The sequence below is a fragment of the Rana temporaria genome (assembly GCF_905171775.1).
Source record: "Rana temporaria chromosome 4 unlocalized genomic scaffold, aRanTem1.1 chr4f, whole genome shotgun sequence".
In the NCBI taxonomy this organism is placed as follows: Eukaryota; Metazoa; Chordata; class Amphibia; order Anura; family Ranidae; genus Rana; species Rana temporaria.
The window spans coordinates 195,892-207,618 of record NW_024404440.1 but is presented as its reverse complement, the minus strand read 5'-3'; the positions used below and the strand labels follow the sequence as shown (position 1 = coordinate 207,618).

At 45.6% G+C, this 11,727-nt stretch overlaps 1 pseudogene; it reads right to left on the bottom strand.

Moving 5' to 3' along the window:
- Window positions 1-491: 491 nt before the first annotated feature.
- LOC120921759 lies at window positions 492-602 on the bottom strand (annotated as a pseudogene).
- Between the last annotated feature and the right edge of the window lie 11,125 nt (window positions 603-11,727).

Genomic DNA, 11,727 nt, shown 5'->3' with positions numbered 1-11,727 from the left:
TGTGCAATACAATGGCCAGGAATAAGAAATTCCTCCGGTACCAGCCAAAAGGCCCAGCCTAGGAGGCAGGTGCTAAAAAGAAGCGTGATCTGGTGCACTGACCATGGTATCTTTAAATCAAAGTGACCCTCACTCACAGTGATTCTCAGATACCCCTGGACTGCCACTCCAGGGGCACATGCACCATAGGCTTTCAAGTTCCTAATCCAACCCCCCGACAGGGTCAGTGCAGCCCTCCATCCTGCCGGGAGAGAGCCCCTTCTAGGTTTTCTCAAGGAAGCCATTTTTCTTACAGCGTCCCGGTACTAGCCCTTCTAGGACCCCCTCAACCCGGCGGATTTGCATGCTTTTCCCCGTCTCAAATACAGGGTTCCACCAGCTCCTCCCACCGGATCTTCGGCAGAGACAGCACTTACACCGACACCAGCTTGGCCGGAGCGTAGAAATCCACCAGCCCCTACCGAAACCGTCCTTCCAGGTGCAATTACGCCATTGGATTTGCATCCACCCTCCCCATTTAGGAGGTGCTTCAGCGCATCCTTTGGCAACTGATAAGAACAGGTACTACACTTGATCTTAGCCAAAAGGCAGAGAATAGTCATACTACACTCACACTGAACTTTTACTAGATTCACACTAAACTAATATTCTACACTGACAAAAGAATAGCACACTAACTCGCTAGTAGCATTAAACAGAGCGTTGTTCTATCTCTCTTCATGCCAATATCACATTGCAAATGGCCGCTATGGGGAGAATATTTTTATAGTGTGGGGCGGGACTAAGAACAATGAACCATGACTGGATAGAGTCATCACAACTTTCCCCAATCATGGCTCTGACTGTGCTCTGATTGGGCAAAGCTTTCATTGCTTCAGCCAATCAGGGCTTCCAATGCACTGTGCGGTGGCGCAGTGCATTGTGGTCATTTGGCGGGCCGAACAAACAGTCAAAAGCCCCGATTATTTGGATGTTCGTCGAACGGGCGAACAGCCAATGTTGAGTCCGAACTCATGCTTTGGCTGAACATTTTTTCCCAACTCTATGGTGGAGGAATGTATTTAGTGTTAATGACCCACCTGTGCTGATCTCTGTAGGAGTGTCCTCCTCTATAAATGTCCCCGTTATTCCATCCTCCTCCATAGACTGCTGATCATCCCTCACATACGTCTCTTCTTCTTTAATCTTAACTTTTATATCTATCAGATCTTCTCCCTAAACCAAGAAAATGAGAGTAAATATCATCTGTAATATAAGATCACGTAAAAAAATCCAAAAATGATCTAGATGCCCGTCCCACCAACCTTGCAACAGTGGGGGATGGTGTGACCTTCCTGTGTGGAATCCCGGGAATACAGAGGACGGGGACATCTCTCTGGTGGGTTCCTGGTATTAGGTGGCTCCATTATATCCTTGTGTCCTTCTGAAAACTCCTCCATCACTCCATACTCCTCATCCTCCTCTTTATACTCTTCTTTAACATCAATATTATCATCCCTGAGGTTTCCACTCTGCAATATGGAAAATTACATCAGTGGTAACAATGTAGATAATGTACAGATCCTAATGATACTATCAGTGATTGTTCCTCATCTACCTGATGATGGTGGGGGATGGTGTGACCTTCCTGTGTGGAATCCCGGGAATACAGAGGGCGGGGACATCTCTCTGGTGGTGTATAAGATTAATACTTCAATGTTGTTATTAACATTCGTCCCACAACTCTGGCCACCTTACAATCAGCTTCTTAATTTCACTAGTGTACCTGTTCCCTCAAATACCTATTTATTCATGCGACAAACTCTCCTCATTATACTAAGCTAACTTCCCTTCTTTATTTTGAAACTTACACTCATCCTTGCATTAATGGGTAACTTACTGTATAATATCTCTTGGTTAGACAGGGTTAATGTCCTCAAAATGTCGATTCCCCCAAACCGCTGTACCTATTAGAGACTCTCCCAGGCCAGGTCCCTCTTTCTCAGCTGAAATTGCTCCCAGGCGTATAACATGCACCTTAAACCTAGAAAGGTAGTTTAAGGAAAAAAAAGAAAACCTAAATTTTTGCCCTGCGTCCATCGGCGGTCTTGTCCGGCGTCAATCTGTGGCCTTGCGCAGGGTCCGTCCAGCCTTGTGGGTGTCCGTCTGCGGCTTCCTTGCGCAGGGTCCGTCTGCGGCTTTGGAGGTGTCCGTCTGTGGCCTCCGACCAGCGTGTCCGTCTCCGACCAGCGTGTCCGTCTCCGACCAGCGTGTCCGTCTCCGACCAGCGTGTTCGTCTGCGAGTCCATCCGCTCCTTGCCCGGGGTTGCAGAGCTGTTTTTTTTTTATTTGGCGCGAGCCGAGAGGAGCCGGATTTCCAGTGTATTCGGCTTGTCTCGGCTCCTCTCGCGTGGCTGCGGGCGTGGCCGAGCTGAGTGCGCAGTACACTCGGCTCTAGGCTGCGGTGGGCGGAGCCGAGCGTGGCCGAGCCTAGCCGAGTGCGCAGTACACTCGGCTCGGCTCTAAGCTAGCGGCTCATAGACAGCGGGGATCGGCGTTTAAATATGGTACATGGCACCACAAGACCCATCACATAGAACAATCTACTTGTATTTTGCTTGGACCTAGGGGCGGTCTGGGAGCACCTGGCTTGTTAAAATGTTATTATGCCTCCCACCTCCACACTTTTATGTCCTGGTCTGTCCATCACCCACCCAATTGTTGGTGTGAAATAGAATGTTAACGTATCTACATCCACACACCTATGCTCTTTATTATGGTCAGCTGATTCCACCTCATCCACTCCACTGACACAATCCTCCTCCTCCTCTATGCTATTTATTTTATCCACATGGCAAAAATGCCATACACAGTATTTTCTTTCTTCACCATGTTCTCTCCTGCTTAACCTTTGGTATAATCCTTCAACCCTAGACTCCCTATTCTATGGAAGAATCCTGCCCTGGGCTGAAACCAATAAATTCAGTGGGGTCATTTTGTAAATCAAGTCACTTACAAACTCAGACCCTTTGGGGAATTCCACACTAAGCACCATATTCCCAATAACCTCTTGTATTCTTATATTCAATGAGTGAGTGAGTGAGAAACTTATATAGCGCAACACATGCGAACTGAATCGCCTCTGGGCGCTTGGTATCCATTCCCTGGGCCCTCAGAAGAGATGGGTCTTGATCTTTCTCCTGAAGGCCAGGTGGTTTTCCTCCAACCAGATGTTAGTTGGTAGAGCGTTCCATAGAGTGGGTCCTTGGACCACAAATCTTCGTTCTCCTTTGGATTTGGATCTGGTTTTGGGTATTTGGAGTAGAGTTTGGTTAGTGGTGAGCTTTTAGTTTTTCGCATAGATATTGGGGGGCATTTCCCCCAATACACTTATGTGTTAGACAGAGTGCCTTGAAAGTGATTCTGTCTTTTACTGGCAACCATTGAAGGGATCTCAGTGAAGGTGAGATTGATTCCAGTGTTTTTTTCCCAGTCACAAGACGAGCGGCCGTATTTTGAATGGCTTGCAGACGAGTGATATGGTATTTGGGGAGTCCAAGATAGAGGGCATTTGCGTAGTCAAGTCTGGAGTTGATAAGTGTCCCCACCACGACTGCTATGTCCTCTTTTGGAATAAAGGGAGTGAGTCTCCGTAGTAGACGCAGCAGATGGTGCGATCCGCTGACTACTGACCCTATTTGTGCATCCATTGTCATGTTGGTGATAGTTTGACCCAGAATGGGTGGGGGCGTCCATTTTGTTGCGGGATGAATCTTCCGATTGGCCTGAAACAGGAGAAGTTCTGTTTTTGAGACATTGAGTTTAAGATAACTCTTAGTCATCCAATTTTCTATCAAAGAAAGGCATTTCTCTAGTCCGAGATGATGATCCTTTTTGTTGCAGATGCGAAAATATAGTTGTGTGTCATCTGCAAGAGTGGTAAAGTAACTTCTGGTTACTGATGATTTCAAAAAGAGGGCGGAGATATATATTGAACAGAACAGAAGTGAAAGGACCAAGTTTCACTATTTGTGATCCGTTTTCCAAAAAGGAGGAGAACCAAGATAAATCACATTCCGCAAGTCCGGCTACTTCAACTAGCCGTGTCAGCAATAATTTGTGGTCTACCGTATCAAAAGCTGCGCTTAGGTCAAACAGTACTAGAAGACAAGATTCTCCTTCGTCTGCGGCCTCTAGAGAGTCATCCCATATTTTGAGCAGTGCTGTTTCTGTCCCCTGACCAGGACGGAAACCGGACTGGAATGGATCGAGTAATTTATGGGAGTCCAAATGATGTTGTAGCGGTTGTACGACTACTTTCTCCATTACCTTGGAGAAGACATTTAGGCCTGTTATGGGACGACGGTGGTTAGGGTCTTTGGGGTCGAGGGTGTTTTTTTTTAGAATTGGTTTGATTATACCTTGTTTCAGCAAGGTTGGCACCACGCCTTCCTTGAATGATTGGTTTATGTGCTGCATGATAGCTGGTGCCAAAATATCGGCACATTCTTTCAGAAGTGTAGTGGGGATGATATCATTGGGCGCTGTGCTATTTCGCAGAGTCCCGATGATGTTTTTAGTGGCATCGATGGAAATGGGTTTTAGAGTGAAGTTTGCTGATTGCAGCGGAGTTATGTGGGTGTTAGGTTTGTGATTTAGGGGGGGGGGGGTAGGTGGAGGTTGTATTTTGCTGAATACTTTCACGGATTCTTTCAATTTTATTGATGAAATAATCCGATAATTTGTTGCAAAATTCTTGTGAATCAGAGATAGGGGCTTCTAGACAGACTGGGTTCATAGTCTTGGTGACTAGATTGAAGAGTTTGCGTGGGCGGTTTAGGGCATTGGTGATTTTTTTGGCAATGAGGATTTCTTTATGGTATTTTTTGTTATTGTCTTATAGATGGTGTGATTTTCCTCTGAAGAGCTTCTTTTCCAGGCTGCTTCAGCTCTTCTACGCTCTTGCTTTAGCAACGACAGCTGGTCATTAAACCAGCTGGAGTTTTTTTTCCGTATGCACGTTGTGCGTTTTGGTGCTACTAAGTCGGCTGACTGTAGTAGCGCCTGGTTTATGGTCTCAAGAGTTTCTGTGGCTGTTTGATGTGGTTGGATTGTTTTTATTTTGTTCCCTAATATAGTTTTGAAGAGCTCTGAATGGAGCTTCTTCTGAGATCTAGTCCAGTGTGTTGTCACCGGTTTTAAAGTTTTTTTTTTAGGGGGCATTTAGGGTAATTGTGAATTTAATGGCATGTTGATCTGTCCATGGCTGTGGCTCATTTTATTGAATATTAATTTCCAGATCTTGTCTGAAAATGAGATCGAGCGTGTGACCTGAAGCATGTGTGGGCCCACATACTAGTTGCTGCAGACCTAATCCTTCCAAGTGGTCAATGCAGGCGTCGGGGACGTGGTCCTGTGAGGAGTTGGCCCAGAGGTTGAAATCCCCGAGTAGCAGGAGGTGTTTGATGTTTAGGGTATAGGTGGAGATGAACTCTGTCAATGACATGAGCAGGTGCGTTTTTGGACCCGGTGGTCTATAGCACAGGAGTATGTGAACAGTGTCCTGGGGGTTTGTTTGTAGTTGCAGAGTGAGGGTTTCCATGAATGGAAGTGAGTACTGCAGTACTGGTTTAGTGATCAAGAGGTGAGTCTTGTGGATCACCGCCAGGCCTCCTCCTCTTTGCCCCACTCTGTTTTCTGTTAGAATGCGATAATTCTCTGGCACCAATTCTCCTAGAATGGTGTTACAGTCGGCTGTAAGCCAGCTTTCTGTGATAAAGAGGCAGTCTAAATTGTTTTGTAGAATGAAATCATGGATTTCTTGTCGGTGTTTTACTGCCGATCTTGCATTGACCAAAGCACATGATATGTGCTTAGGTTGGGGTAGATGCATGTAATTTTTAACTGTCGATCGTCGGTTGATTCTTAACAGTTGCTCATTCCTTAGAGCTTTATGGTGACGGCTGGTAATGTTGAGGTGAATGGCTTCAGACCCCAAATGAATTCTGCAGAGTATCTCAGATTAGACATAATCGCAGAGAACACTGGGGGAGGTGATATTGACCGGGGGGGGGGGGTATTCGATAATGATGGGAAGGAAGATTTTCATCCCTCCCGTTTGATCCAGAGAAGGCGAAAAAAAAACTAGCCGTGCTATGCCAATCTGCAGTGATAGGGGATAAAAAATTCCTTCCTGATCCCTCAAGGGCGATCAGGGGAGCCCTGGATCAAGCACTCAGTGGTGGTAGTCCCTGTAATTGAAACTGTTGGAGCTAACAAAAAAGAATGCTCCAAATGGTGCAAATCAAACTAAACCAATGAAGGTTTTTTTTTAAAGATATATAAAATACATAAAATCACGTGAAAATAAAAAGCAGTATAGGGTGCTATACTAGCACCCTATACTGCTTTTTATTTTCACATGATTTTATGTATTTTATATATTTTTCAAATAAAACCTTCATTGGTTTAGTTTGATTTGCACCATTTGGAGCATTCTTTTTTTATTTCCATGACCACATTTGCCCCGCCTGTTCACTGAGGTTGGCCATCTGACCTGCATTACTGAATTACATCCACCTGGTTCCTGGATTGGAGGTGTTCATCCGAATAGGATTGATACAGCCATCACCGCCTGGAGTGACCATCTGTGCAGAGTCCCTGGGTCTGTTGAGACCAATATGCCTTTCAGACTTGCTGTTTTTATGAACACGTATAGCTGTAAGTCCACACCAGCCGGTAAGAGTACCCATTTACTCTAATGTTTGATGATTTGGATGATAACTGCAGACAATCACATAAGATTACTATATATTGATTTGAACTGTGCACTATCCACCATTTGGAGCAATCTATCAAGTTGCTTGGAGTTCTCACCATAAGGACTTTATTGTGTTATTATTACACATCACTGGCCAAGATTTATGCTACTGACCCTTATATTTCAGCGCTGCACTTTGTTATTTAATATAACTATGGATCGGCAGCACATCCACACACAAAATATAAATGGATTCCTTTATTGAAAATGATAAAAGCAATGAATGGGCACCGCTTGAGACCAGACCAGCTTCAAAATAGTATGGGCTAGATTCACAGAGATCGGCATATCACTCTGCGGGCGTAGCGCCGACAAATTTATGCCCTAAGATACGACGGCTCAATGGCAACGACGTGAACGTAACCTATGCCCAGCCCCATTCACGTACGACTTACGTAAACGTTGCAAAATCCGACGGCTGTTCCGTCGTCCATACCTTAGCATTGGCTGCGCCTCATATAGCAGGGGTAACTTTACGCCGGACTTAAGCCTTACGTAAATGGCGTAGCTAAATCCGACGGACGCAAGTTCGTTTGTGAATCAGCGTATCTAGGTCATTTGCATATTCAACGCGTAAATCTACAGATGCGCCCCTTGCGGCTAGTGTAAATATGCAAACAAGATACGACGGTGTACGGCAACTTACGTCGGTCGACTGAAGCCATATTTCAGGCGTATCTAGTGTTAGGAATAGGGATGAGCTTCGAGTTCGAGTCAAACTCATGTTCGACTCGAACATTACCTGTTCGCCTGTTCGGCGAACAACGAACAATTAGGGGTGTTCGCGGCAAATTCGAAAAGCCGCGGAACACCCTGTTAAAGTCTATGGAGAAATCTAAAGTGTTAATTTTAAAGGCTAATATGCAATTTATTATCCTAAAAAGTGTTTGGGGACCCGGGTCCTGCCCCAGGAAACATGTATCCATGCAAAAAAAAGTTTTAAAAACAGCCGTTTTTTCAGGAGCAGTGAATTTAATAATGCTAAAAGTGAAACAATAAAAGTGAAATATTCCTTTAAATTTCGTACCTAGGGGGGGTGTAAAGTCAGCATGTGAAAAAGCGCATGTTTCCCGTACATAGAACTGTCCCTGCACAAAGTGTCATTTCTGAAAGAAAAAAAGGCATTTAAAACCGACTTTGCGGCTATAATGAATTGTCGGCTCTGGCAATTCAGAGATGATTCATTCATAAAGGGAAAAAAAATGTGTGGGGGTCCCCCAAATTAAATTACCAGGCCCTTCAGGTCTGGAATGGATATTAAGGGGAACCCCACCGTAAAAGAAAAAAAAAGAAAAAATTACGTAGGGTTCCCCGCAAATTTCCATACCAGGCCCTTCAGGTCTGGTGTGGATTTTAAGGGGAATTCCACCCCAAATTAAAAAAAAATGGCGTGGAGTTCCCCCAAAAATCCACACCAGACCCTTATCCAAGCACGTTAACCTGGCCGGCCGCAGAAAAGAGGGGGGGACAGAGTGCGCCCCCCCCCTCTCTTGAACCGCACCAGGCCACATGCCCTCAACATGGGGATGTCCCCATGTTGATGGGGACAAGGGGCTCATCCCCACAACCCTTGCCCGGTGGTTGTGGGGGTCTGCGGGCGGGGGGGCTTATCAGAATCTGGAAGACCCCTTTAACAAAGGGGACCCCCAGATCCTGCCCCCCCCCTATGTGAATTGGTAATGGGGTACACTGTACCTCTACCATTTCACGAAGGAAGTGTAAATAGTTAAAAAAAATAACACAGACACCATAGAAAAAAATCCTTTATTAATAAAAAAAAAAATCCAGCGATGTGAATCCACTGTCTTCTATCCAGCGACGGATGATCTCTCCAGCGATGGATGATCAGCGGTCCGGTCCAGCGATGCAGAAGATCCATCCGTCCAGAGCGCAGCAGGGGAGCTCCACTCTCCGCTGGACACAGCCCAGCAGAATGACGCACTGGAGCTGTGACATTACTTATATAGGGGAAGCGGCCACCCGTCACGTGACTCCGCCCCCTCTGACGCACCCTCTACGTCACTGAAAGACAGGGCTTTCCCAGTGACGTACGAGGGTGCGTCAGAGGGGGCGGGGTCACGTGACGGGTGGCCGGCGCTTCCCCTATATAAGTAATGTCACAGCTCCAGCGCGTCATTCTGCTGGGCTGTGTCCAGCGGAGAGTGGAGCTCCCCTGCTGCGCTCTGGACAGATGGATCTTCTGCATCGCTGGACCGGACCGCTGATCACCCGTCGCTGGAGAGATCATCCGTCGCTGGATAGAAGACAGTGGATTCACATCGCTGGATTTTTTTTTTTTTTTTTATTAATAAAGGATTTTTTTCTACGGTGTCTGTGTTTTTTTTTTAACTATTTACACTTCCTTTGTGAAATGGTAGAGGTACAATGTACCCCATTACCAATTCACATAGGGGGGGGGCCAGGATCTGGGGGTCCCCTTTGTTAAAGGGGTCTTCCAGATTCTGATAAGCCCCCCGCCCGCAGACCCCCACAACCACCGGGCAAGGGTTGTGGGGATGAGGCCCTTTTCCCCCATCAACATGGGGACATCCTCCCCATGTTGAGGGCATGTGGCCTGGTGCGGTTCAGGAGAGGGGGGGGGCGCACTCTGTCCCCCCCTCTTTTCTGCGTCCGGCCAGGTTAACATGCTCGGATAAGGGTCTGGTGTGGATTTTTAGGGGGACTCCACGCCATTTTTTTTTAATTTGTGGTGGAATTCCCCTTAAAATCCACACCAGACCTGAAGGGCCTGGTATGGATATTTGCGGGGAACCCTACGTAATTTTTTTTTTCTTTTACGGCGGGGTTCCCCTTAATATCCATTCCAGACCTGAAGGGCCTGGTAATTTAAATTGGGGGACCCCCACACATTTTTTTTTTCTTTATGAATGAATCATCTCTGTAATTGCCAGAGCCGACAATTCATTAGAGCCGCAAAGCCGGTTTTAAATGCCTTTTTTTCTTTCAGAAATGACACTTTGTGCAGGGACAGTTCTATGTACGGGAAACATGCGCTTTTTCACATGCTGACTTTACACCCCCCCCCTAGGTACGAAATTTAAAGTAATATTACACTTTTATTGTTTCACTTTTAGCATTATTAAATTCACTGCTCCTGAAAAAACTGCTGTTTTTAAAACTTTTTTTGCATTGATACATGTTTCCTGGGACAGGACCCGGGTCCCCAAACACTTTTTAGGACAATAACTTGCATATTAGCCTTTAAAATTAACACTTTAGATTTCAAATGTTCGAGTCCCATAGACTTTAACGGGGTTCTAAAGTTCACACGAACATTTGGTGTGTTCGCAAGTTCTGATGCGAACCGAACAGGGGGGTGTTCGGCTCATCCTTAGTTAGGAATCAGGCGCATAGATACGACGGCGCATCTGGACACTTACGCTGCGTATCTGTAGATACGCCGGCGTAAGTGTTCTCTGAATCTGGCCCCATGTATTCTGATTTTTTCTTTACAGGGCTAGATAGTTTAGTGTTAGATCATGGATGTCTGTAGATGTAGAGATTTTAGTGTTGGGCTGGACTTCCACTTTACCTGACAAACTGGATCTATTCAATAAAGTCCAGCACTTTGAGGGTTGTTCTGACTTATTTCACTTTATTGCATATACTTTCCACGTATGCTGTATATCTATTGGCTATTGCAAGCTGTAACACTATACTAACTATATACCCTCTTCATGCTGTAATACCTATATACCCCCTTCATGCTGTAATATCTATATACCCCCTTCATGCTGTAATATCTATATACCCTCTTCATACTGTAATACCTATATACTAGACATGTATCTGGGCCAGTGTTTACTCATAGCTTGCTCTGTTTGTAAGTAGGAGTCGTTTGTAAGTCGGATGTTTGAAAGTAGGGGACCGTTGGATTGGAGTGCGGCTGTCCTGATCATCTTTTGTTCTTATTTGCCATGTGCATTGCTAGCACCCTCAGTTCCTGAGAATAAGATTTGCACCCAACAAGACCTGCCTGGGGCGGCAATCTCTGTCCCTGGAAGATGTTTATAGATGGGCAAAGTTTGGACTCACATATCTACACCAATTGTATGACAACGGTGAACTAAAATCATTTGCACAATTAACCACTTACGGACCGCCCGCCGCAGTTTTATGTCCTTTATTTGAAGAGGTATACCGTTGTTATGGTAGCAGCTAGCTACCATAACCCCGGTATGCTTTTCTTCAGCGCGTGGTCCGCTACAACATAAAAGTGGTCTCTGCAGCAGATACACCACAAGATTACTTTTATCGGTGGCAGAAGAGGGCCCCCCTCCCGCCGCTCTCCGGGGGCCTCCACCGCTTACCGGAGCCACCGGCAGTGGCAGAGGCGTTCTGGTCCTCTCCCTTGCTGTGTATGGAGATGAGTGAGGGGAAGATGGCCCCCACCTGTCTCCATATCACTGCTGGGCGGAAGCGACGTCAAAATATCACTTCCGCCCATAAGTCTTAAAGGGACATTTTTTGTCAATTTTTCTTTCATTGCATTTAAGTCCAAATATGAGATGTGACGTCTCTTTGACGCCCAGATCTCATATTTAAGAGGACCTGTCATGCTTTTTTCTATTACAAGGAATGTTTACATTCCTTGTAATAGGAATAAAAGTGACACATTTAAAAAAAAAACTGTTTTAAAATTAGTAATATAAATAAGAAAAAAAAATTAAAGTGCCCCGTCCCAACGAGCTCACGCGCAGAAGCGAACGCATACGTGAGCAGCGCCAGCATATGAAATGGTGTTCAAACCACACATGTGAGGTATCGTCGCGATCGTCAGAGTGAGAGCAATAATTCTATCCCTAGACCTCCTCTGTAACTCCTGTAGAATTTTTTAAACGTCGCTTATGGAGATTTTAAAGGCTAAAGGTTTGACGCCATTCCACGAGCGGGCACAATTTTGAAGC